This window comes from Hibiscus syriacus, unplaced genomic scaffold, assembly GCF_006381635.1.
Source record: "Hibiscus syriacus cultivar Baekdansim isolate YM2019G1 unplaced genomic scaffold, ASM638163v2 tig00111377_pilon, whole genome shotgun sequence".
Lineage (NCBI taxonomy): Eukaryota > Viridiplantae > Streptophyta > Magnoliopsida > Malvales > Malvaceae > Hibiscus > Hibiscus syriacus.
Window position 1 is genome coordinate 452,667 of NW_024063073.1, and position 26,339 is coordinate 479,005.

General features: G+C 35.6%; 2 pseudogenes; both read right to left on the reverse strand.

The window, feature by feature from the left end:
* Positions 1–1,338, reverse strand: LOC120159803 (annotated as a pseudogene).
* A 3,069-nt stretch (positions 1,339–4,407) lies between these two features.
* Positions 4,408–7,254, reverse strand: LOC120159797 (annotated as a pseudogene).
* Between the last annotated feature and the right edge of the window lie 19,085 nt (positions 7,255–26,339).

The following is a 26,339-nucleotide window of genomic DNA, read 5'->3' on the forward strand; positions in this document are numbered from 1 at the left end:
ATTGGTTGTGGATATAGTTTAATTCTCAATTACATGGTATTTAGAAACGTAAATACAAGTGAAATTGAACTATCATTTAATGTACCTTGTGAACAGAGTTTTGTCGATGCAAGGGAACTTTAGCCAATCATCCGAATGTGATCTAAGGGTTCCCAATGCTTTATCCTTCAAATACGTTGCACAATCCATTTGTAGCAACGTGCAAAGCTTTGTTATAGCTCCAACGTCCAACATTTCATGAACAACCAAACTAGTGGCCGAGAACTTGCATATCAGCGACAGGATCAGCACGGCTCGATCGTCGGCTGCCGGAGAAACTCTAGCGATCCTCTTTGCGACGACGGCGATGCCGCCTTTGTGGTCGAGAAACTCCGCTCTCCCGTCGGCGCAAGAACATAGATGGAAGAGTATTCCCAGAATGAGCTCGGTTGTTTTCCTTTCAGGCGAGTCCAATTCGAGCTCGATAAGCGCATAGACGGCTTCCGATTCGACCATCATTAGCCGGTTTCTTCCCCAGGGACAAGCGTCTAATAGAACGTGCAGAGCTGAATTTATTCCCTGTTGACTGAACCTTTTTGTGCCTTGCTTCAAAACTCCGACAACCGCCTCGAAGAACTTAGGCTCTAGTCTTTCGAGTAGAACGGAACTTGCCGCTTCAATGATGGTTTCAATGCCGAAACCGCATGGGATTGAACCATAACGTGGGTTCTGAATTCACGTCCTAATACCCAAACCAATGATCTGATGATCATCAGAGCATTTTCTTTGGGGAGTAGCTTAGCTTCACTGGGTGGAATTCTAATTAAGGAAAGGACGCTTAGGGCTTCTTCCAGGCCATTGACACAGTCTTCCTTGAAGCAATTTACAATGAGCGATACCATAGCTTTAGACACCCCAGCTTCCACCATGCACTTCCTGTTTCTCTCATTCTTGGCCGCCAACAGATCCAATTCTTTCAAAGCTTTCATCTTGGAATCGGGATGCTGAAGCTCTTTGGTGAGTTTAAGGAAGTGGAGCTTATCGATGGAGGGTTTAGGGGTGGGGATCCGGTCAACACCGAGCGAGGCATTCTCGGTGCACCAGGCTTGGATCAAGCGACGCAGCGTATGGTTAGGCGTTAAATCGGAGAGCGTAGGCAAAGGCTGCTGGGTGACGGGGCAGTTGGTGGTTTTGCCTTTGAGTAGCCATTGCTCGATGCTGTCTCGATCATATGTGATGCCGGTTATGGCTGTCACAGGGTCTTTCATGATCTGCAAAGATATGGGGCAGATGAAATACTTGGGAACTTCGATATCAGTATCATCCATGGAAAAAAAAGGAGAAGAGAAACGATGGTGATGTAGGAGAATGGAGGTGGGGATTTGAAGTGTGAGATGGGGAGAATTTAGAGTGGTAAAAGAAAGCGGCTGGCTTAATTTTATTGACGAAAAAGGTAAGAAAAGGGAGGGGATTTGATTGGTGTGTCTTACTGGTCATTGCAATCTCTCAGATCATGTATCATCGCATTTAATTCATTCTAAGGATACAGTTAGTCGGTCAAAGCCAGAAATGTTGACCTACACTTTAAAGACTAAATTACAAATTTAGTAATTGGACTTTATTCTATCTCCTATTTTACTCACTGTACTTTAAATCATTTCAATTTTCTCACTGAACTTAATACATTAGGTTTTGATGAAAATTTTATTTTTCTTAAAACGGTGTCGTTTTTAACGTCTTTAACTATATAACTGAGGAGTGACCAAAATAGGAGAGAGTAAAGTTCAATGATAAAAAGAACTCAATATATTAAGTTTAGTAAGAAAACTTTAAAGTTCAGTGAGCAAAATAAGAGAGAGGGTAAAGTTCAGTGATGAAATTTGTTATTTATCCCATCATTAAATAATAAGGTAAATTATCAAGAGTAAATTACATGTTTAGTACCTAAACTATCAGTTTTGATCCTTTTTAGTACCTAAACTATCAATTTTGGTCCTTTTTAGTACCTAAACTTTCAATTTTTTAAAATCATACTTTAATTTTTAGTTCATTTTAGTACCTTGTTCATAATTTAGCATTAAATCTTAAAAAAATTGAAATTTTAGGTACTAAAACGGACCAAAATTAATAGTTTATGTATTAAACGCGTTAAGTTTTTAACAATAGGTACTAAAATAAAACAAAAACTAAAAATTAGGTATAATTTTGAAAAAAATGAAAGTTCATATACTAAACTGAATCAAACTAATAATTTAAGTACTAAATATGTAGTTTGGAAAAAAATGGGAACGATTGTTTCCCCAAGTTTAGAAATCAAATGAAATTTTATAAAATTTCACTAAACAAATAGGGTGGACCTGGGAAACTGAATACATTTGTTTAACTAAAAATAATGTCATTTTCTCTCTATAAGCATAAAATATTTAAAGTAAATTATGTGTTTAGTACCTAAATTATCAGTTTTATTCCATTTTAATATTTAAACTTTCATTTTTTTCAAAACCATACATACGTTTAATTTTCGTTTTATTTTAGTGCACCGCCGTTAAAAAATTAATGAAGCCCAAATTTTTCAGGTAATATCTTTTCGACTCCTGAACGTGATTTCAGACTCCATTTCACCTGAAAAATGCCTCAATCTTCCCAAATCGACAATGGACTCTTTGAATTTTTCACCCCTGATATCCTCTTCAACTGTCAGATGGACTTGAAAATGAACTATGTTGGTGACTCATCATTCTCTCATGGCCCACTGTTTAGATTGATCTTCTGTCCACTGTAGCTATACCCCGTCAGCTCATTTGTTAGGTTTTTAACGAAGGGGTTGTAAAATGAAATAAAAACAAAACGTTATGTATTTTTTTAAAAATTAAAAGTTTAGGTATTCTAACGGACTAAAACTGATAGTTTAAATACTAAACACGTAGTTTGTCCAAATATCTATACATATATGTTGATGGGGTATCTTTTAATTATTTTTTACGTTGATGTAGAATTATCCACATCATTATTATAGTTAATCTTTTAATGATGGATAATAAAAATAGAATTATGATAAAGTATATAAATAGTCTTGAACTTTTAGGGTACTTGCATTTTGGTCACCCAACTTTTAAAACTTGCAATTCGATCATCAAACTTTTAGTTCGCTTTCAGTAAGGTCCATGTAGTTACCTCTCGTTAGTTTTTACCGATGTGGCACTTAACTTCGTTAACCCCTTCTTCTCCTCCTCCTCCTCCTCAAGTCGTTCCATAGCCGTTCACCCCACCTCCAGTCAGCGGTGACTCACACCTCCATCACTATCGTCACCGGCATCGCCTCCCGACCACATCCCGACCCTTGATTCATACTCACTGTCCACCATTCGTCCTAAATCGCGAGAAGACCTTTTGAATATTTGTGTTTTCATTGTCATTGGTCATGCACTTATTCTACCAATTTTATTTGTCTAAATGAAAAATGAAATGGCTATTTGAACATGTTTTTTTATACTCATTGTAGTCCTTTAAACCTAAGAATTTCATGATCTAGATAAATGGGATTTGGAGCTTTAAGAAGTATTGTTCGACCTCTATGTCGGATCATCCTATCCCCCCCCCCCCTTGCGGCTTCTGGAACTATATCAAGTCACCCCTCTGCTGTGCCATAAGGCCCTGTTTGAACTCCTTTCTGGATGGCTCGTTTAAATTGTTTTTTTTTTCCCGATAAACCACATGGAAAAAGTTTTACTGATTTCAGATTCACATAGCAATTATCAGTTCGTGATATTTTATTTCCATTCTTATGGAGTTGTACTAATGGCGAGGAATGAAGTTCCTGATGTTATAGTTATATGCATTATCAATCATTTTGCCTTTAGTTGAAGTTGCATCCAATTCTCCAATATCCATATTATTATGATAAAGCCATACAATCTGCATGACAAATATATTTAGAAGAGATTATGATGGTATACATTAAGACCAATGTTGTTTGTAAGTTACATTTTAGTTAGTCAATAGGGGTTTTGGGATGTGAAATGAAGGCAGGCTAATGTTTTCCCGGTAGAGCATGACCCATTTTCGGAGTCATCAAGAGAAGCTTAGTTCTAATACTTCCCATAGTTTTTGCCATTGCCTGAGGTAAACATTCTGGCTTATGCCGAATTATGTGCATGGATGAACCAATTTATCTCATAACTGCGGTTATTATCTTGTTCATTTCGTGTAAAAGCCAACATTTGATTGCGATTATTTTATCGAAATCAGTCTGTCCATCTGTTTAAGCTAAACACAAAATGTAACAATGATCACATCAGTAACAAATGTTTCTTTAATCTCCTTTTTGATATATAATCTTTCAGGAGGTCATCTTCCGTTCGACTATAAAAGTTTATTTTCATAATTTTCGTCATCGAAAAAACTCGCCCTGATGGTACAATCGATGCGGGAAGAGTCAATACTAGGCATAGTAGCCTATCAAATTTGGCTTCTGTTTCCTGCATAAATTTAGCTACTACAAGGGTACCTTTAATTGGTAAAAATCCCATCATCCGCATTGAATAGCACCCAAATTGATTACTTATATACCCAAGTAACTAATTTATAATACCAATCCCCAAAACTTACAAAATTTATATACAATCCTCAAATTATATGCCTGACATCCTAATCTGGCTAAGGACTCAAGTACTGCTATCCAAAGTATAAGGTCTATACTAGAGCTGAATTTTCTTCTTTCTTTATTCCATGCAGTTTCCTTGTTACCTGGAGGACAGAAAATGAACAAGAACTAGTGAGAAGGATGACAGCCTGAAGCCCTTCTTCCCCTGTAATGTTTCTTCGATCTGAATTCGAATCGTATTCATCAGGCAACAAAGTCGGGTAACAATTGTGAGGCAAACCTTTTTGGATTCTCGTACGCAGCAGCCGAAGAGTGGGGTGCTGAAGGGTTTATGGCACCAAACTCATTCGGGTCACCGATGTTGAGCCTCCTCCCCATTTGCAGGCTTTGGTTGGGGAGAAAAGTTTGGTGAGTTGCTGACAGTGAGAGGTTTTCACAGTGAGGAAGACCAAGAGTGAGTGAAACACCATTTCCAGGGAACCCTGGAGTAAAGTGGTCTGCATCGAACCTTGCCATTTCACCTACAGGATATTGGCCGAATCCTCCGATGAAACTCGTATTAGTCCCCATAAATGAGTAGCCCTCGTTGTCAAACTTGATGGAGACCTCGTCGTTTGCCTCTCTTTGCTTGATGTCCATGTGTATTGGTGGCACACTAGTTGGGGACTGCAATAGTGCTTCGGTGCTCCTTGGTCTCTTGGGACTTCCTCGGGTGATCCCTTCCAATTCGAATGACCCAATGAAGGAAAACCCTGACTGGTTTTGTGCATTTCCCTCAAGAGGAGCCATGGAGAAACTTTTAGCATGGTTCTCTGCTGGTGCTGGACTTTTGTCCGGGACAGTGGATTTGGATGCTGAATCTTCATTATTCTGTTCTTGCCCCTTGATTTCCTCCAAGTACATCTCTTCAACCATTGGCTTCCAAAGCCGGACTCGAGCATTTATGAACCAATTAGACACCTGTAAGTTATCACAAAAAATCATCCTTTTAGACATGCCACGATTGTCAATTGAGACAAATCAACAACGTAGAATTCAGCCTGTACCTGGCTCCTGGTAAGCCCTGTCTGTTTAGCAAGCATGTGCTTGTCAGAGTCTTTAGGATATCTGAAAGGCAAACAAAGATTATCGGATGCCATTGTTGAAGGAATATAAGTGATGGGAATTGTTGAGAATACTTACGGGTGGAGGAAGTGTTCAAAGAGCCAAGAACGGAGAACAGAAACTGATCTTTCTGGTAATCCTCTTTGGGGTCTCCAAGCATTGTGTTGGATCATCCCCAGCTGCTGGAGAGCTCTCTGTTGTCGAATCTGATGATCCACGAACTTAAGCCTGGACCCCTCTGTCTTCCCTCCAAGGCAATCCTCTTCGCCTAAGGTCTTGTTTACACCTCGAATCTGACCTATTATTGCGTCTTTCAAGCACCGAAACTGCTTCGAGATGGTCTTTAATGCCAGAGCTGTATATGTTTCGCAGACCCGATTCCAGCTGCTAGCTCAAATGAGGATATCACAATCTGCATCTGGTGATGGTATTGCCTGTACCTTTGCTCCACCTGGGAAACAATTTAAATTTTAGACTCCAATGGGTAAATTCAAGTCATATATTATTTAGAACAATTTTTCCTTGGAAAACACTACTTTCCCGAGAAAACAAACTTGTGTTTTTATATGCTTTCACTTTCAAAAACAAGATCCAAAACCAAACCAAACCCACTAATACATATAATAATATAGGACATACAATTGTGCTGTATCCTTGTAAATAATTTCCAAACCTCATCAAACATGCTAATTAGCTTTGCTTTCTTCATCTGAATTTCTTGTCTCTCAGCCGTGCTCAGCTCCGCACCGCGCTTTCCACCTGCCTCCCCGCCTGTAGAGTCATCTCCGGCCACCACCGATGATTCTCCGGTAGCCTTACTGCTATTGCTATTATTTCCACTAGTACCCTTTTTAGCCATTTCACACTTTGCAATCACACTATTGTTAATATTAACAACCTCATCAAGAAGCTCTTGAGCAGCCTTCAAATATTTAGAGCTCGACAACACACTTTGTATACCTGAAACCCCGTTGGTCACCGCCGGACCTGAAGCAGCTGGAACCCGCATCTCCTCACCAATAACTGCTTGAGCCTGTGATCCATAACCCGGCTGCTGTTGTGGAGAAAGGGTCAAAGACAGCCCCTGCTGAGCGCGTCGGGTGTCACGTTCCGGCCCAGAAGGGTCGATAGGGTTGTACGGGTTGTAATGGACGCGCTGTAGGAGGCCATGCAAGGGGGAGACCACGTCTTGGCTGGCACCGGAGGTGGTAGGTAGAGTGATGCCGACGAATTGCTGAGCGTGGGGCGATGGAGCGTTAGGAGAGAGTGAGTTGAGGAAAACGAGGTTGTTTTGCGGCGGCAGAGGGGCGTCGGAGCACTGAAGATAGGCAGGGTTCATAAGCACGAGCGTTTGAAGATCGTCGGCTGCTTGCATTTCAGGGTTCCCATGAAAGTACGTCGCCATCGTATATATAGATAGATAGATAGCTTTTTTTACTGTAAACAGTTCTGCAAAGATCTAAGGGTATTCTCCGTGTTTTTGCTTCACTGAGAAGAAAAAGAAAGAGCAAGCATCAGTAGTTGCATACTCAGATAGGCTAAAAGAAAATCCATCCATAATTGAGACATCAATCAAACTATACGAAGCGCGCCGCCAAAAGCATAAGAGATTGAAGGCATGCTACTTGTATGGCTATTTCTTAATTTCTATTCTGGAGCTTGAAGACATAGTAGGAAGAAGAAGAAGAAGAAGAAGAAGAAGAAAATGAAAGGTACTAAGGTGTATATATAAAGATAAGAGAGGAAGGCAAGGGGGAATGGCAAGGAGAGAGAAAAGGGATATTGAAAGGAAGAAAATTGATTTAATCTATGAGTGCACGTGCTTCAATCTTCATCATCATCTTCACTGCAACGAAAAACATGGATTTTTAGCTCACAAAAAGAAAAGAAAAGGAAGAAGCCATGAAAATTATAGGAAAAAGGCTATAATTTGAGAGGGAAAGAGATGGGGATATCATGAGGCAGCAGAGTGAGGTATAATATAAAACTACCTCTGTTAATATGATGTATGATTTGGCATCAAAATCAACAACTTAAATATAGAGTCCCTTTTGTCTGACTGAAAATCTCTGCAACTTCCCCAAACTAGAAATAGGAAGGGCAAACAGGTACCCCATCTTTTTATTCACATCATGGTCCCAAAAAAGAATTCTACCATTCTGAATTGACCCTTCTTTGTCTTGTCTATTTTTATGCACATCGGCGAAATAAAAAAGAAAGAAAGATGCATTGTAAGTAATATAAAATGTAAAGATGATATATTGCTGAGTTTACAAACTGGTGAAAAATGGGGATACCTCTCCTTCCACAAAACAAAGCTTAATTAAGAAAAGAAAAACCAATCATACTAATTAATGAAACGAATAAATCCCAAAGAGATGATGAAGGCTCCACTCCTCCGTTCAACATTATTTACCTAACAATTATATATATGAACAACAAAGGGATCCCTAAAAACCAAAGTCTATATTATGTATATGAAGATGTCTGTCTGGTAACAATAAGTTTATTAAAAAGGACAACAGAAGAATGAAATCCAAGAATATTCTACAGGGGAGATGTGCTGTTAAATTTATTAATTAACTCAACTGAACAACATTTTCACTAACAATTACTGTACTACTAGTAAAAGAGGGCAGTGACAGTCGGGATTTTAATCAACTGCCGTTCTCACATCTAAACCAATTTCATCAGATCAGCAGCTGTGTTTATATAACTAGCAATTTCTAAATGACTTGAACTTCTGCATGCAAAAAAGCGAGAACGTCCTTTTCTTGTCGGTAAAAAAAAATTACCTTCATTATTTTTTATCTCAAACCATTGCCTTCACACTTGACAGTACACTAACCCCAATTATATAAATTACCTTTCATTTCAATTTCACTTTTCTTAACCTTCTCCGGGAAAAAAAATAATTGTTCTGTTCTGATATAGTTTATGTCGCTATTGCAACTCTCTTTAGACATAAAGAAAAATACCCAAAATCTTTGTTCTTTTTATATATTTTATAATCCTAGTACACTGTCGCATACATATGCTCCCTTAATGGAATCTATGGGATTGAAGCACACATGAAAGTGGTACACATCACATCGAATTTAACAACCCCTAAAAATATATATGCCTTTCTTAATTGTAAATCACATGAATCTCTACTTCTCTCACTCAAGGTAGGGTAAAATCAGATCTCGAATTATTTCAAGTCGGGTTGTATCAGTTTTTTAATTAATCTCGAGTTTAAGTTCATATCATGTCGAATATAGGTAAAGTTCGATTATCACATTATTAAGTTCAATTCGAATCTAGGTCTTTCTCGGATTGAATTCATATCCAAAATAACAAAGTTCAACCCAAGTTTAGATCAACATCAATTCAATTCAAACCATCCTTACCTAATATCATAAACAATTCAAACTCAAATCGATTTCAATCGATTTTTCAAATCAAATCAATATTTTACATTTCTATCCTTGAATTTCATGATCACCATTATCCGTTACTTCCGGTGAGTCCCCTATTTCTTAATATATCTCTTACACTCATTTACCTCCTCGCACTTAATGTTTTGTTTCTTCCGCCTCACACTTAGTTGAGCCTAAATTTTTTTCAGAAGCTGTTCAAAATCATTTGTGGGACCAATATAAGAAAGAAGAGATAAGTGCTCTTGCATCCAACAACATGTGGTATGTGATTTCTCTACCATATAATAAGACACCAATCGGCTTCAAATGGGTGTATCATGTCAAGTATAATGCTAACGATGATGTGGAGCAGTTTATGGCTCGCCTAGTTGTTAAAGTATACACCCAACAGGGGAAAATTGATTATGGTGAAACTCTCTGGTTGCCAAGCTAGATATTGTTCGAGTGGTGTTGGCACTTGCTTCAGTTCATGCTTGGTCTCTGCATCAAATGGACGTTTACAATGGTTTTCTACAAAGGGACTTGCATGAGGAAGTTTATATGGTGCAACCGAAAGGTTTTTACAACTAGGGGGAATCCATGGTATGTAGCTGCAAAAATCTCTCTATGGTCTGAAACAAGCTTCACTACAGTAGAACATGAAGTCAATTGAAGCTCTACTTAAAGAGGGATATAAGCAAAATAAATATGAATACTCTTTGTTCACCAAGGTAAAGGGTGAGAATATTGTCATCTTGCTTGATACGTAGATGATTGGCTAATTACTGGAAGTGATGAGAATTTGATTGGAGAATCGAAGAAAATCCTGAATAAAAATTTTAGGATGAAAGATTTGGGTTCTGAAATTCTTAGATCCAAGGAAGGGATTGTCTTGAATCAGAGAAAGTATGCACTGAAATTGAGAGCAGTTACTGTTTGGGTGCTGCTAAACCTTCTCCAACTCCACTAGAACAAAACAAAAAGTTAACTATAGTGGAGTACGACAAAAGTCAAGATGTAGGTGAAGGTACTGATCATGTGCTGTAAGATAAGACTGTTTTTTTCAAAGGTTAGTGGAAAGATAAATTTATCTTACTCACACCAGACCAGACATGATTTTTATTGTAATTTTTTAAAGTCAATTCATGCATCAACCCAAAGATCACATCTAGAAGATACTATAAGGGTGGTGCTATATTAAAGGAAGGGGGTGCACATCCCATGATCTGACGATCTGTAATCGGATTTTGCATTAAGCTTGGGAATTCACTCATTTCTTATAAATCAAAGAAGCAAAGTACAATAGCAAGATCTTCAGTAGAGACAAACTATAGAAGCAAGACTATAACGAAAACTGAAGTAACATGGCTACAAGGGTTACCGAGTGAACTTGGAGAAAAGAAAATGGTAATGGCTAAACTTTAATGTGACAGCAAGGTAGCACTTCATATAGCTGTAATTCGGTTTTCCACGAGAGAACAAAGCAACATAGAGATACACTGGCACTATGTTCCTCAAAAAATTCAAGATGGCATCATACAAACAGAACATGTTCGTTTGAGTGAGCAGCTGACAGACTTGATGACTAAAGCCCCGGGAGTACAACAGCATAAATTTTTGGTTTCCATGTTGACGGTTAAAGATGTCTTCCGACCTCCAACTTGAGGGGGAGTGTTTAGTATAGCTTATATCGTTTGTAGTTAGGAAGTTTTGTAACTGAATACTAATTGGTTAGTTAATTACATAGAGTACTTAGCTGTATATGTATCAGTTGTACTTTATGTCAATGAGGAATTATTCATTACATATTCTACTCCTTAGTTTTAACAGTAAACTACCTTATCCTATCTAAACCACCAATGAAATTCAGTTCATTTTAACTCGATCAATTATATAGCTACAACGCATCCATCATCAACACCATGATTGAAGTCATGAAGTAAAAAAAATAATTAATTAATTATTTTTTTCAAGGCATAGGTCCAACGTGGGGAGAAATGTTGGTACAAAAGGAAGACCTCCAGCAATAAGTTGTCCCTAACGTCAGGGTTGAGAGTAACTTCCGTAGATGACCTTCAGTAGTCAGAAAATTAAAGATAAAGATAAAATACAATATACGTATAAATAAATAAATAAATAAATACATAGTTGAACAATCTTTATATGCAGTCTTCATATATAAGTCTGTAATGGGAAGTAATCCATGTAAATAAATTCATGCACTAAAATCTCTGTATATAGACAGAAACATAAGACCCGACTAAATTTAAAAGAGGAAACCTGAAGAGAATGATACACAATAGTCAAGGATAGAAAGCATACGAGAAGAAATAAAGTCTAATGGGTTAAAAACCTAAACTAAGACAACATTACTCCGCTACTCTAGTTCTAAGCCTTCATAAATTCTAATGACAGAAACATATATAAAGTATTCTTATTTAATTTTCATCGTTAATTAATTTAATTATTTGTTTTTTAAAAACCTTTTGAAATTTGACTTTTTATATATTTTATTAGATGATATTTTGATAATACATGGTAGGGGTGAGTGTTCGATCGAGTCAAGGTGAGTCGAGTCGAGTTAAAAATTTTCGAGTTGACGAGTCTTATTTTACAACTCAAAGTTGATTTAAAAAAATTTCAAGTCGAGTCGAGTTTATAAAATTCGAGATGTAATTAAGTCGAATTTTCGAGTTTTTGTTTAAATCTAATTGTAAATATTTATAATATTATTTCATTCAAATTTAAATGGTTTTTTAAGACCATATAAAATACATATATATATTTCTTCATATTTTTTCCATATGTGATATTTATATATCATACAAATTCGAGGGAATTGACTCAAACTTAAAAATTAATTCACTAATTACTAAAAAATTCGAGTTATTATTCAAGTTATCCGAGTTGTATTTTACAACTCGTTTTGAACTTGAAATTTTTTCTAGTCGAGACGAGTTTATGAAATTACAACTAGAAATCAATTTGATTCGAGTTTTCTCGAGTCAAATAAAAAAAGTTGATTTTTCGAGTCGAGTTTTGATCACCCTAATACTTGGTCAATAAATCATATAAATTCATGCATTCATACAATTGTTTTTCAATTATTATGTGTTATCAATGATAGATTGAGAATTATAAAAAATTTAAATTCTTATATTTTAAATACCGTCTATTATAATCTATTTTTGTCTTTTAAAATATTATAAGTTCATTACTCTTAGTATAAAATCTTGTGTATGTCCATGTGTGACCAATTTTCTCATGTTATAAAATCCTCATTGGTAATCTGATTTTAATGATGGAGCAATAAGGTTATTAATCTCGACAAATATTATTTTAAATAATCTAAGATGGTTATAAAATAGTTTATATTCATAACTTCTTTAATTTATTGACAATAAATACACATTTTATATATACAAATGTTTTAACTTAATAACTCTAAAAATAATAATTTTTTTTTATCACTGGAATTACTTAATATGTTAATAATAAATATATATTTATGATATATACTTTAGGATTTTTCTAATATCCAAACCTTTTTAAATTCCACAGTCGTTACAACATTAAAGAAAAAGAAAATAGCCCCACTTGCACACCTAATTCAAAGAGGTAGCTTTAATTTTGGGACCCATTTACTTTGATTGAGGCCTTCCCTCCAGATTTAACCATTGGTTTGTCTTTTTTCTTTTTTTTCCTCAAAGAACATGCATTCGTAATATTGATGTAATCCTATCATAATTAATTGGAGCAAAAAGAAAAAGTCATGGTATCATAATTAAAGTAATGAAATCAATATATTTATCTAAATGGTCCTTTGGGTTGCATGGACTATCTCCGGCCCTCATTTCTATCGTACAATATTTCTATTTTTATTTTAAAAATGAAATAGTAATTCATCTTTAACACTATCTTTAGTATTATCTATACATATATAATAATAACAAAAAATTTAAAAAATTACAAATAAAATGTAGTACATCTACATTGCAACGTCAGTTGTAGCGTGCACTATAACTGTCACCACAATACAACTACAAATTAACGATGGGCTGGAGCATAGAATCTTCTCTAAAATAGAGATCTTCGCCACTCCAACGATGTGCCGGAGATGCCTTAGAGCTAAAAGATCAACTGAGTAATTGAAAAACCTTAAAAAATGACACCCAACATGTGCAGCCTTGATTACTGCTTTGCTAACAAAATTAACCCTAAGATATATCTTTTGCCTCAAAAATCTCTACCTTCCCATTACATTTTTCTTTGTTGTATTTCCGGTTTTCAAAGCTTAACTTTAATTAATTCAGATCGATTTGGATTGAATACTTAATTTTTGTGGGTGAGTCTCTCAAGGAGGTTTTTTTGTAATACAGAAGAACTCGAACTAGAACCTGATTAAACGATATCAAAATATTTATCACTTGAACTAAGATACTGATTACCTTCCCAATACTTTAAGCAAAGTAAAAAAAAGTTATATAGGTGTCCACATGATGAGTTTGGGTTTAAGCACAGTATATTCAATGTTTATTATTATTAAATAATTAAAAATATTTGAACAGTAACTATTTTATATATTCCGTTTAATAAAAAAAAAGTTTGACCCTACCAAATCCTAAGAACAAAATTTTAACCAACAGAAAACTATTTTTGCATGTAAAAAATAAGGGCAAAATAACCGGAATAATGCATACGGGGAGGTTTAATTCCCCAAATAATGCACTTTAATTATTATTTCCCCAAATGGGGTGATTGCTATAGGAAATATGGAAAGCTCGGCGTCTTCAGATTTGATGGAGCTGTCGTCGTCTTCAACTTGGATATCCCGGCGTCTTCAGCAGATGTGGAAGCGTGGGAGCTGTGCATGTATGATTGATCTCGGCGTCTTCAGTTGGATTCTTCATAGGAACTCTCGGCGTCTTCAGTTGGATTCTTCGTAGGAAATCTCGGCGTCTTCAGTGCTGTGCATGGGACTGGACGTGAGAAATCACGGGTTCTGCAAGGAGAAAGCACAGAAATCACGGGTTGAGCAGGGCTGCACGTCTGCATGTGGGGGTCCTGCACGTCTGCATGTGGGGGGCATGCAACTGTTGGATTTCTCGGCGTCTTCTTCACATTTAGGTAAGGATTTCTCGGCGTCTTTGCATGGAAGGCTGGATATCTCGGCGTCTTCTTAACAAATAAATCCAATAATGCATGGATGAGTTACGAATGTGTTTATAAGAGACTGCTCGGGCTGAGGCAATTCACAATTATAGAAGCAGTGAGAGTTTGGGGCTGAGGCAATTCACAATTACAGAAGCAGTGAGAGCCTGAGAGGGAGATTGATCAGCAGCAAGATCACAAAGCATAGCCTGAGGTAATTTAAACTCAAGCCCTAGATCTCATTTGATTCTTGTTTTAAAGGTTTAGGGTTTCATATTGATCTCATAATTTTAGTTTCATAAGTTTATTAATTTTGTGATTATATGTTGTTACACTCTGAATAATAATTTATATGTTGTTACATAATTTGAAATAAGGTTGGGACCATTTTGGAACATTGTAAAGTTTTAGGGACCGTTTTGTAAAATTTAAGGAATTTAAGGAATAAGAGTAAATTATTAAAAGTTGCTATACTATGCTGGAATTTAGTATTAGTATGCTTAATTGGTTAAATTAGAAGAATTTAAAATTTATGGATTAAATTGCTAACTTTGAAAATGTTGAGAACCAAATAGTAATTAGGGATCGTTTTGCAAAATTTGAGGAATTTAAGGAATTAGAGTAAATTATAAAAAGTTGGTATACTATGCTTGAATTTAGTATTAATATGCTTAATTGGTTAAATTTGAAAGAATTTATAAATTTAGTGATTAAATTGCAAAGTTTGAAAATGTTGAGAAGCAAATAGTAATTAGGGATCATTTTATATTTGATGTTTATTTTTTATTAAAGTAGATAACATGCAATTGATTATTTGAATAAAACAATGTAATAATTGAGTGTAATATTTAATTTTTTTGTATAGATTTGTTGAAACATGGCCGAAGAAAATGTTCTTTTGAGGCTAGATGGTCGACACATTTCGAGTAATTTGGGAGAACTGGTAATATGATCGACTTATTTTTTTTATTTGAGAACGGTGTATTAATTCTAATTACAATGATTAATAAATTGCAGGATGACGAACAACGAGTCCTTCGTCCTCGACTTATCAACTGTGAGATGCCAGATCAACGTATTGTTGATAATTTGAAAACAGTGGGTTTTTATGATGTTGCTTTTGTAAGAGAATTTCGATTGATCCCCGGTTTGATAAGTGCATTAATTGAAAGGTGGAGACCAGAAACTCATACTTTTCATCTTCCATGTGGTGAATGTACGATCACTTTGGAGGATGTGGCTTTACAACTAGGGGTTCCTACAAATGGAATGGCAGTGGTTGGAAATACAGATCTTGACATGTTTGCAATATGTGAGCGTTACCTTGGGAAGGTACCAGACAAAGATATAGCAAAAGGGTCACGGCTGAGATTATCCTGGTTGGCAAATGAGTTTAAGCTCGATCCACAATGTAGTGAGCGAGACATTATATATGCAACTCGAGCATATATATTACGTTTGATCGGCGAAATCTTGATGCCAGATAAATCCAGTAATCTTGTCCATATACAATATCTTCCGTTTTTGGAGAACTTCTTTATGACCCGTCAGTATAGTTGGGGATCAGTAATATTGGCATTCTTGTATCGCGAGATGTGCAAGGCATCATTAATTGTTAATGATGCGTACACGACTGAAATCGTGGATGCACGATGTTATTACAATCGTGGGCGTGGTACAGAATTCCATGGTTAACACCGATTAGCCGAACTGCAGTTGATTTTCCTCTTGCCGGAAGGTAATTTTATTGATTTAAAATATTTTATCTTTAATTAAATAAAGAATATTTTGTAAATGAAAAATAATTACAAAATTTTATTTGATTGGTATACAGATGGAGGCATAAAATAGAAAGAACGGGGTTGGCGCACAACAACGTGAAGAGTTTAGGTTTAAGATTAACATCAAATGCAAAGTTGAGGTATATATAAATTAATAAGTGAATTTATTTTTTATTATGTTTATATTATAATATTGTTATTTATTAATTTGTTGATTTTTATAATTATTTAATTAAATAATAACTATATAATTTTATTTTATAGTTTATTTGGAGGCCGTACGATGATCAAGAAATTATGTCGTGCGTACCGCAACATGTCTGGGAGGGTTGTGAATATTGGTGTGCTGTTACACCATTGATCCATTTCATGTTTGTGGAGTTCCAATTTGCCGATAGAGTGTTGAGGCAGTTCGGCTTCCACCAACATATTCCAGTCATTCCAGAGAATCATGATGCTCTCCATCGATTAGATGGGCGGGGTAGGGTCGGTGAGGATTGGTCGGTGAGGCATGCTAACCATATCAATCATTGGAACAACAGGGGTTCATACTTGCCAACGCTCACTCCCATACAAGCAGATGACTTTGACTTCAAGAGTTCGGATTACCTGAATTATTTTAGGAACATGGAAAGCCGTTCTGACAACGATCATAGAAAGGCGACAATTTATAGAGTATACGAAAAAATTCGGTAAACCCGAGAAACCAAGAAGGACTGGGAGTGGGAGTGGGAGTGGGAGTAGGAGTTCTTCTCACCATGGAGCAGAACAAGAGACAATGGATAATATCCCACCAGAATCTTTTGATCACACAAGATCATTTAGTCAAGTGGTTGGTGATTCTGGTGTTACGCCCTACACTCCTCAACATGTTCCTCATCAATCACTCATGTTCCCTCCTATGTTTGGGGCAACAAATGATTTTGATCAGATGACATCTATGATCACAAGTACGAGTGTTTGTCCTCAGATGGGAGCATAGTGGTGGTGGGCAGTATTTACAACACCAGAACCTATGCCCTCGATGAATGAGCAGGTTGGTTATGCTGAACAAACTCCTGAACAAGTGCAACGACAACAACGAAACCGACGTGGGCCTCGACATTATTACTCAACAACACCCCGACACCGACAAGAGTTGTAATCCTTATTTTAATTATTTGTATCAAATTAAAGTAATTGAATCGAATATATTTACTATTATTATATCAGTAAATATAAATCATTAAAGTCAAGTAATTATTATTAAATCATTAAAATTAAATCATTAAAATTAAGTAATTATTATTAAATTATTAAATTAATCATTAAAGTAATTATTATTAAATCATTAATCATTAAATCATTAAATCATTAAAGTAATTATTATTAAAGCATTAAAGTTAAATCATTAAAGTAATTATTATTAAATCATTAAATCATTAAATCATAAGTAATTATTATTAAAGCATTAAAGTTAAATCATTAAAGTAATTATTATTAAATCATTAAAGTAATTATTATTAAATCATTAAAGTTAAATCATTAAATCATTAAAATTAAATCATTAAAGTAATTATTATAAATCATTAAAATTAAATCATTAAAGTAATTATTATTAAATCATTAAAGTTAAATCATTAAAGTTAAATCATTAAAGTAATTATTATTAAATCATTAAATCATTAAATCATTAAAGTTAAATCTTTTTTTCCTCTGTATTGCTTCCCAACTGCTAATTCACCAGAGTTATCGGACGATTCAATTATATAGCCTGAAGTTAAATGTGGCATCTCCGGGAATTCAGGTGCCCTCATTGCTTCATAATCAATCTCCTGCATGTGAGGGGTAGGTTGATACGATGTCGAATATTCATCAATATTGATATCAGCTTCATCACCATGGAACATGGCATCATCCTCAGCCAAAAGAGGTTCATCAGTTTTCTTCATCTTCACTGGAATCTTCAAGTATTTCTTCCCAACGGTTTTCAGCATCATACTCTGCGGCTCCAGATGTTCCACCAACTTCATTTGCACTTTCCAACATCGCCACAAAGCTGTTCATCGACCTATGTTGGGTTATCGAAATGACTCTCGAAACTCATTTGAGATGAAGTTCCAACCGCATTTATTGATGACCCAGGCACATTAGATATATTACACAACTCACAAATAACTCAATAATTGGAATATTTGTTGAGTCAGTAATTCAACCATAGTTATAATATCATCGTCTTCTTCAAGTGGTACTGCAGCATACCTGATCGGATTGGGACATACCATAAATCTGTACCTCAAACCATCAACTTTAGCACGTATTTTTCTTTCTATCCTCTCCTTGATCTCTGCAAATGTGATGTCCCTTTTAAACATCATATTTATAGGTGTTTCAGACTGAAAATAACTCCGACCTCATTTTCCATCATATGTCCATTGTAATGGACAATCGTGAAAATTTGTTGCTCATTTTCTCTACACGTAAAAATATAGATATTCAGAATAAATTACATTAATAATGTAATGAAAATTAATTATTTACAAAACTATAAATAATAATAAATTATGTTAACAATGTTTATAAAATAATACTTAAATACATTATTACGGTAAAAATGTCAGGATTACATAATGGGAATTTTTTCCACTAAATCAAAATAAAAATTCTAATAATTATTATATAAAAATACAACTAAAAGTTACACGAAATTTAAATTAACAATAATACTCAAACTTAAATTTTCTGTATACCTAATCATCAAACTTACATTTTCTAATTTTAAATAACATTAGTACTCTAAATTACATTACTATGGTCTCATGAACAAATTTAAATGTATCATTCTCCTAACATATATGAGCATTCTTTCAACACGAAAAAAAACAGAGTTCGCATGGGAAACGAGAAAGAACTTACGTGTTTTTGAACGACGTTAAACCAAAGTTCGAAAAATTATCGAACCAACAAAAATCTCCAATATCACTTCAAGCAGCAGCTCCAATTGAATCTAATGCAAAAAAAAATTCCCTCACTTGCTTCTGTAAGTTAAAACCAACTGCATGCAATGAAAAACAATACCCACCCCTATTTTATAACAAGTCGGTGCACCAATATTGACCTTTTTTTATAATACCATCCTGCAATTGAAGACTTCGAATAAATTATTAGTCTCAAAGCATACAACAAATCTCACGCTTCAGACGAATCTCCACGCTTCGGCCACAAAGAATACAGACGCATGCAGAACGAATATTCTCCATGTATAGCTTAAGACGCCGGGAAATCGAACGCCCTTGTAACCATTACTAAAGACGCCGAGCACTCCCATTATTATTGTATTCAAGTGTTAAATCAACTCTGCATGCATGCAGAGAGTCATGCAGATGAAGACGTCCAGGCCCCCCAGCATGCATGCACGATTCAGAGAGTCATGCAGAGATTCCCGTGCGCCAGACGACAGGTGAAGACGCCGAGAGAAATGCGTTTAAGTTTTAATGATATATATTAAAATGAAAAAAAACTAAATTTAAGTATGATTTTGAAAAAATTGAAAGTTTAAATACTAAAAGATCAAAACTGATAGTTTAAGTATTAGATACGTAGTTTACCCTTTTATACTTTCAAATTTGCATCAAATATTTTATTTTTTATAAACTATTTTATCATTTTCATAATACCAAAAGGTATTTAAAAATTATTAAAAAAAATTAAATAATAAATTTTTAAATATATATAAATAAATACGTGTAAATTATTAAAATAATAAAATATAAAACTTGATAAACAATAAATAGTTTACTCTAATTATATTACTTTTTCATAAAAAAACAAGTAAAAACACACACAAAAATCTACAATTTAGAATTATTTCTTCGGAGATAAGTTAAAAATAAATATTACCATTATTATTTAAATTGATTGAATTTGGAGTTTTCTGATCAACCAAAGAGGACTCCACAAAACATAGTACACGCGTCGACCCCACGGACCACTTTCCAATATAACTAAGTTCTTTTTAGCTGTTAAAAAGGAGGATGCCACCTTCTTCTTGTTCTTTTCTCCATGATGTGGGATACGGTATCTAATACTAGTAGGCTTAAATATAAAATAAGTGTTGTTTTTTTGAATATGTAATTTATTATGATATTTAAAGTTATAAACGTTTTTAATTTTCGGTGTTAGGATCGTCAACAATATTAATTTCTCTCGTTTATTGATAAGTGTCATAATATGATCATTTTAAAAAATTTATTTAAAAATTAAAATTATGTATTTGAAAAAAAAACACAAATTTTTTGAAATAGCCTCAAACCCTAAAAAACTTTCATTTCAACCTTAAACCCGTGTCGATTGTCGACCTTTGTCATCGATGAAGCTCCACTCGACCTCACCTCTCCTTGCGACCAAAACTCCTATGAAATCGTTTTCAACCGACAGCCGATTAACGATGAGTCAACGTTTTATACCCACAAACCTTAGGATAAAATCGTGATCCCACACAATTTTAACGGTCAATCGGCGATAATTATGGTGGCGCGTGACTAAGAGGATGACACGGACTATATTGGCAGTGGTGGACGTGGCCAGAAAGGGTGACAGCAGTGAGTTAAGGTTAGAATTTGAGGATTTTAGGGATTTTGACTTTTTTTTATAATTTAAGAGAAATTATTATTTTTTATAAATATAATAATTTTTTAATATTTTAAAAAATAAATTTAAAATCACCAGATTGTGACACATGTCACTTAACAAAAAAATTAATGTCGTTAACAGTCCTAGCACCTAAAATGATAACATTTGTAATGTTGAGTACCAAGATGAGTAAAAAAAACTTTCAACACCTATTCGTAAAAAACGGTATAGTTTTGACATTTATTTTATAATTAAACCATACTAATAAAGTGTAAATACACCACTGATCATCAAATCGATAAATTGGTCATTTTTTTTAATAATATCATCATTGATGTTATTTTTTTTCTATTTTAGTTATCAAATGTTATACAATTAATGATAATATTAATGTGCTACTTTTAATTTTACAAATAAATTTGTCTATATTACCTTTAAACATTTATTTTCTTTTTTCACTAAAATCATCATTTTCTCTGAGAGCAAAACTAAGGGGAATGTTGGCTCAATCTGGGACTTGGAAACTTTGTTATAGGGATCTCTAATACTCCATTTTAGTATGAGAAAATGACCAACAAAATCGCAACGCGAAATAAAAATCGCAACGCGATCCCCAGAATCGCAAATCAGTTTCCAGAATCGCAAATCGTTTCCAAAATCGCAACGTGATTCTTGAAAATCGCGATGCGATAGTAAATTCGCATTGCGATTTTCCATAATCGCAACGCGAATATGAAAATCGCAACGCGAACACATAAATCGCAACGCGTATCCGTAAATCGCAACGTGTATCCGTAAATCGCAATGCGTATGGTAAATCGCAATGCGTATCCGTATATCGCAACGCGTATCCGTAATCGCAACGATAATACATAAAATCGCAACGCGTATCCGTAAATCGCAACGCGATATTTAAAGCGCCATTATAATCGCTACGCGTATTTTATTTTCAAATTACAAAAAGAATATTAAGACAAAATCCCGTAATCGCAACTCATAACCTAAAACCTAAAATCACAACTCAGTCCATCTCCATCTCTCCTCTACGGCGAAGAAATCCGTCCCCATCTCCGAAGATTTCCGTCCCCATCTCCGGCGAAATCCCTCCAACCATTCACGGTCAGAAATCCCTCACAATATTCAGAAATGGAAAATCAACCTCCGAGGGTTAGTTTTTTAATTATTTTTATTTTGAAATGTTTGCATTATTGTTAGGTTTTTCATATTGAAACTGATGATAAGTTTATGGTCATTTCAATAATATAACCATTTCACTTAGATTTCATTTCGCGTTACGATTCTCGTTGCGATTTTTCATTTCGCGTTGCTATTCTCTCGTTGCGATTTTCAAGTTAGTATTTGTCTTTGTCTTTGTTCTGTCTTTTGGTTGAAGTAATGCAATCCATTCAAGTTTCAATTTGCAGAAGAGTCGCAACGAGATAAATGAAAATCGCAACGAGAGAATGACTGTCGCAACGAGAGATCGCAACGCGAATGAAAATCGCAACGCGAAACCAAAATCGCATTGCGATTTTCATTTCGCGTTGCGATTCTCTCGTTGCGATTTTCATTTCGCGTTGCGATTCTCTCGTTGCGATTGTCATCTCGCGTTGCGATCTCTCGTTGCGATTTTCATTTCAACCAAAAGACAAACGTGTTGCAAATTTTAGTTTCAAGAATAAACTACTACTTTTTATGTTTATTGTTTTTGGTATATCTTCACAGTGTAGTTTTTGGTATATCTAACTTGGTATGTTTATTGTTTTTGTAGAAATTTTTTTCGGCTCAATTGACCTTGAGAAATAAAGTCAGCCTGGCCACTACAATTGCAAAGAAGCTTTCACTGCTCAAAGACAATTGTTTGAAACCTGCTTCGGGCCATGGCTGAGAGTACAGCATCCGGGTGGAGATGCTAATTTGACCCATTTGTGGCTTCAGACCATGACATCAAATCTACCCGACAGTATACAACGTGGTGAGGAAGAGATATGGTTTCATTTTCCACCAGCGTATACTTGCTTTGGGCGGAAGGAGTTCTGCTTAATCACTGGTCTACGATTCGGACACGATGATGTAGGCCGTACACTCGTCATATCGCCCGCCCATCATGGTTATCCGGGTTTTCCGGATGAGTCAATGGAGAAGCCGAACCTACATGTTGACGACCTGAAGAAATTATTTAATAAGAAAGCTGGTTTCACTCGGATGGAAGACGTCGATGTTGTCCGAGTATGCCTTCTACTACTTGTGTATGCCGGCTTTTTAGGCAGAGAGGCCAGACAACCTATCTCGGAGCTAATATTGGTAGAGGACCTGAATGCATGGAATCTGTTTCCGTGGGGTTCGTATATATGGAAAGCTACCTGGACTAAGTTGTCGTCTGCCTTTGATGACCGCAAAAGTTTGCGGGGCGATGGGTCCAAATACACTTTGTCAGGCTTTGTTGGGCCTTAAGGTAAGAATTTCTATATAATGTTTCTAAAATTATAATTAATTATTTAACAATTACTAATTTTGTTATTATATTGTTTGTAGATTTGGATTCGAGGCTTTCCCCAGCATGCGTACATATGCAAAAACGTCAAATGATATTCCCAGGGCTATTTCCTGGAAGAGGAAAACTCTGTTGGATTGGGAAGACTTAATACCATATGCCACAATAAATAATGTAAGTTAACACAAATACTTTCATATAATATATAAACAAGTTATTAATAGTAGACGTTTAACTTTGTTTGAGTTTTTATATTTTAGGAGGCCAACATTCCATTACAAAGACTGACACCCACGGAGGAAGAGCTTGCCACTGATTGGTGGCAAGCTAGTCAGAATTTTTTTGATGGCACGGATGATGAGCAGCATCCACTTCCTCCAATTCGAGAGCCATCACCTCACCTAGAGCCATCACCGATCGACCACGACTATACACCTCTAGAACGAGAGCCATCACCTACCCGTCATATCATCGAGCCTCTTCTCCACCATCACCTCATGATAGGCGACCGGCAAAGATGCCACGACTCCTATCTCCCTGTTCTCCACCTCCACCTCAACGGGATGAGTCAAGGGAGTTACGTGATGGCACTGGTGATCCACATATCAACCTTGTATGACCACTTTCCTTGCACCGACTACATGTCGATCTCTTCTTCTCTTCACCCTTAGACGGTATACGATCGTGACTTTTTGGTCGGCCAGGTAGCCTTCTGTCCATGGCTGGTGGCAAAACTGTTTGTAAGTCATCTGGTATGTCCCACTCAGAAGGATGTGGAATAGGGTAGACAATCTCGGCATAAGTCTGTCGATAAACTCTGTAGTGTAGCAATCCATAGCGTATGCGCTTGAATCATCTTGGTTTAAATGAAGAGCAACTTTTATAACATGGCCACACGGATAACCAGATGTTGCCATTTCATACAACTACACGTCTTTGCATTTAGATCGACTAGCCCATTTAAGTTATTATCCAGTACTTGAAACAAAGTGTTTGAACATGGTTCAACTCTCCATGACGTTGACTTCACAACACGTTTCGTTATCTTTTTTTCAGTCCATGGTGTAACACGATGTTCCAATGTTCCTGTAAATTTAAATAAACAATACTTAGTAAAATATAAATATGATAAGTTACGAATTCAAAGAAATAATACCTGCATGGTTTCTTTTCTTGTAGTACCACTGTTGAATAGAGGCTCGAAAAAACTCCATTAACATAGTAATGGGTAATTTCCGGGAATGACGACTTAGAGCGTTGATTGATTCTGCACTATTAGACGTCATGAAACCATATCTTGCTCCAAGTTGATGTACTCTTGACCATCTTTCAAACCCGACATCTTCTAGTGTTTGAGCACACTGAGGCAAAACACTCTTAAACAATTTATATGCTTATTGAAATCCACTTCCCGATAAGCTTTTACAGCCTTCCAGTATGTCCATTTGTGCTTTTTTATACCAGCAGACCTTGATTTTAGATTTCTATACAAATGAACACCACAAAGTCCATGAAAAGCATCTGGGAAACCATTCTAACAGCGTTGTCAATTGAGTTTGCCCTATCGGATATGATTGTCAGATTGCTAATAGGACCTATGCAATCCCTAAGATGCCCCATAAACCATGTCCATGAATCAGAGGTTTCAGATTTGCCAACCCCGTAAGCTATTGGCAATATCCCATTGTTAGCATCCATGGCTACTGCTAATAAGTTTACTCCAAGGTATCGACCTTTCAAATGTGATCCGTCAACTATAATAACTGGGCGCATGCAAGTAATAAACGAACGAATCTACAAAATAATATACACAAGAAATATAATCATTTAAATGTGAAATGCATGTAACTAACAAAAATGAGTCAACAAAATTATATTGATTTACTAACCGTAGCACCAATGGCGATAAACAGCAACTCAAAGCGTCCATCTCTATCTGTTTTGATATGAGTTACCGACCCAGATTTTTCAGCTTTAAATTGTGACAATAAGCCGGCAGTTGGGCAAACGATGCTTCTGGCGACCCCCTCAACAATTCCAAGGCATAACATTTGGCTCTCCAAGCTTGAGAATATATATAATCTTGAACCGAGCATTCATGTCAGTCATAATTTCATGTCCCCGATATACCCTGCCATTCAAAAACATTAACTCAGCCAGAAAACCACCCAACACCTTTTTGTTTGCCTGTCTATGGTGAGGAAAAACTTGGGTTCTTGAACATGTATGTTTATCAATAAAAGTCCTAACTTGAAACATTTTGCAATCTTTTATTCTCTTTGCAATCATACGCCACGTACAGTTTTTGTCAATCAACACCTTGTTTCGAAACGATCTTTGCTTGATTTGTTAACTTTTAGTTGATAGCCATCTTCCACACATTTCGTATATAAGCTATCTTCAAGTATTCCTTTGTATCAAAACAATCATCTTTCTTGATACGAATAACTTTTGTGTAACAATCAACTGCTTTCTTTATCAACTCTTCTTCCGGTATCTGAAGTATTCTGGCATATTCCAGTTATACGCCCGTGGCATTTTCTTTTCTTCGGGGACTTTTTCTTCTTCTTTTTCTTCTTCAGGATTATATGAATTACAGAATGGATGTTCAACATGTTCATTCACAGTCGTAACTTCCTCCTCATTATCATCAACATTACATTCTTCGGCAACGGCTGTTTCATCATCAAAATTCGGGTATTGACCAATATCAATATCATACACGCATGGTCTGTTTCTTCTTCTGAAACATCATCAAATCCGTGTATTGACCAATATCAAAGTCCGGATATTGACCAAGACCAAATTTCGAATACTGACTAGTACTCACAATTTTTTCTGTTGGCTCACATCGTCTAACTGGTCAATACGAAACCGGAATTTGGTGCTGAAAGTTGATTGGGATTTGGATTAGAGAAAGGTTGTGGGTTTTGAGAAAAACTTAGTTGATTACTACCCGCTACTGACCCAACAATACTACTTCTAGGTTCAACAACATACAATGTAACATCATCTTGTGAAACACTAATGTAAGCAATGAATCGTTCAACATCTTCATTGTCGGTTAACAAATAAACTTTACCATTTCTCTGATAAGATAGCCTAAATCCACTTAGGGCTCTAAATTCAATTTATTGAAACACGTAGCATTAGAGTTTCATAAGTTAACTTTTGTAAAGACAATTTTAGTTGAAGATTCATGGGTAAAGGCATAT